The sequence below is a fragment of the Geospiza fortis genome, unplaced genomic scaffold (genome assembly GCF_000277835.1).
Source record: "Geospiza fortis unplaced genomic scaffold, GeoFor_1.0 scaffold139, whole genome shotgun sequence".
In the NCBI taxonomy this organism is placed as follows: domain Eukaryota; kingdom Metazoa; phylum Chordata; class Aves; order Passeriformes; family Thraupidae; genus Geospiza; species Geospiza fortis.
Genome location: NW_005054406.1, coordinates 2,112,400 through 2,115,318, shown reverse-complemented (window position 1 = coordinate 2,115,318; position 2,919 = coordinate 2,112,400).

Here is a 2,919-nt window from a genome sequence, read left to right as displayed (position 1 = left end):
CTGTTATTAGCATCCAACTGGAGAAATATTCACCAATTATTTTTTTTATAAATTATGAATGTACAGTGTAAATTAGCAAATCAAATATTGTAGCAATGAAGAGAATCACTTTAAAAATGTAAAAGTGTATATCTCCAAGAGTGTTATTTTGTATAGATGTTTTTGAATAAATAATTTATTGCTCATTAGTGGGGGGTTTGTCATTTATGAAATAAATATAATGTATTTGAAAGCAGCTATTTGAGATTTATATTTTATCATCAGTGATTTTAGTGGGTTTCTTACTTTTTAAAATTAAGCTTTTGGAATTAGAAAAGTGAAGGACTTAGTCCCATTTTCCTTTTCATTCACTAAATCATTGTTGGCTTGATCTAGTTGCTGTGAGGAAGCCAAGGTGTGAGCCATGATCAGCTCCCAGTCCTTTTAGCAATCAGCCAGAATAAGGACATTGCCACAGCGTCTTCCTTCAGTCATCAAGATCAATTTGGCCATGGAAATCAAGTTATGGAGAGAGGGGAACATAGCAAGGAATTGGAAGAGCTTCCATTTCCCATGGTTTAAATGCAGCCACTTGACATTTACAGAAAGGCATAATGACTGCAGTATACATTTGCTTCAGTGAGAGATTAGTGCTGAAAATCTGAACTGAGAAGTACTAAACAGCAAAATGTCTGCACCCTTCAAAGCTGGGCATAATTCAGATTTGTAATCTAAGATTTCTTCTAGATTTGTTCCTTGCTTTGCTAACAGAGAAAAAATATGGCACATTAGGACCAAGTCACCTCTACCAGGCAGGTGTTTGGAAAAAGAGACTTCAGAAAAGTTTTATAAACAGGTTTTTTTTTCTTTTTTAATGTCTTCTAGTATATCTAGCTTGTAAGAAGAAAACACAGATATATTCAGAAGGAAAAGTATAAATCCTGAATTCAAACCTAATAGAAAAACAGTGGGTGCTTTAATGGAGCTGGGCTTGCTGTCTTAGATAATGACCATAGCAGTGTCATCAAAAACAACCTATAAGTTTTGTTTAAGGTAACACTTTTCAGTCACCCCTCCTTTTAATCTTTGAATCCAGAGGTATCCTAGTCTCACAAGATTGAATCAGAAGTAGGACTTAGACAGCTAATCTGAAAGCACAGAATGAAAAAGCAGTCACAGAAAAAGTCTTTTGTCCATAGAGAGTATAAACCTTTGGACATCCTTAATACCCCAAATTTCCCATGTAGGCAGAGGCCAGCTGGGAGGAAGGCTGCTTGGTCAGCAGAAAGGCGCAATGCTACAGCGCAATTTTAGAGTGCAGTCAGTGTCCCCAGAAGATGACATGGCAGCTGCAATTTCCATTAAAATATGTACTGGCAGGTGGGGAAAGGCAGAGTAACACCAATATTTAACTGCTCATTGGTTACAGCACTGGGCCCAAGGGGAAAATGTTCTTTTAGAAAGAGAGCTCCTAGAGCAGGCAAATTTATAGATGCATGCCTGAACCTCTTCTCTGCGCAGGGCTACCCCTGAGAAGAGGCAGCAGAGGAGAGTGTGTACCTGCATTGTGGGTGGCAGTCTGGCATATCATGTTCAGCAGTCCCTGCAGAGGTCAAGTTCAGCATCCAGCCTGGAGGGACCAGTGAGGCAGGAAGGACAGGGTAGGCAGCTGGGGGCTCTGTACTCCTTAAGCATCGACTTCTTTTTGCATGTGCCCAAGCCCTTGAGTTCAATACCATAGCTGCCTTTATTGTCTCAGGAGGCTGCTGTGAATGGCAGCACTTTTTGAGCTCCTGCTGAGGTTGTGCCACTATGGAGGAGAGGAGGCAGATTTGCTGGAAAGGGAAAGTAAGCACAGCTGAAGGTGCAAGCTTTGGTAACCCAGCAGGCAGGGCAGTCATCTGGGGAGGTGTAGCCCTGACCTCTGGTTCCAAAGAGAAATATGCAGAGATGTGAAGAAGGTCTCATTTATGTGCAGCTTAAAGTGCATTTTACTATGACATATTGGACTTTTTCACTTCCCTGTGGTAGTAAATTTGGCTTCACAGGCAATAGATGTAATTGCATTGCACTAAATTATACTAACTATTTCAGGTGGTTTGTTCTACTTCATGCTTGGAATGACAGAGCTGAATTACTTTCTGCAGTATGCGCCTCAAAAGAGAAGAAAATTCGTGATTATTGGGAAAATAAAGTGGGGTTTTTTCAGCTGCAGAAAAAATGTTAAGACAGTGGCAAATTTTAAAGTATTCACATTTATTCTTTTCTTATGATTTTTAATACTAGCTGGGGTTAGTTGCAAACTTAGTGATTTTTGCAAAAGAAAGAAGCTGTTCTTCACAGTTCATTTTTCATTAAACTAGATTGTACTCAGTCTGAACTCCACCCTATGAACTGGGCTAGCAGCATTGCACCTGACAGAGAAATGGGTGGGTTAATTTTTAAGTACCCAAAGAGAAGAGGTTGTTTTCCTTTTCTGTCTTCTGAGAGCTGGAATTTGTTGTTCATATGCAGCCTTGTTTAATGATTGAGGTGCAGCTTTTGTGCATCCAAAGGGGGAACTTTACTTGATGGTGTCAAAAGGAGAGCAAGAAGAGCTTAGGAGTACTTGTTCTGTATCTCTGCCATCTGGGAAACTCCCATTGCATGAAATACTTATTGCCTACCCAGCACAGAGGATTTTAAAGCATGTAAATCCCTCCTTGTTCTATACAAAATTGTGATGGAATTCAAGAGAATAGTTAAGTGACAATTAAAAGAGACCCACAACATAAGAACTAGGGTAGGGACAAAAAATATTAAGAAAAATAGAGAGGGAGAAGGAGAGGGAGGGAGCGATGGAGGTAGAAAAGCTGAGCAAATGGGGGGTGGGAGCATGGGAAAGGTCTGGAAAGTGAAAATAGAATGTGAGATCTGAAAGAGGGGAATACATGATGATAC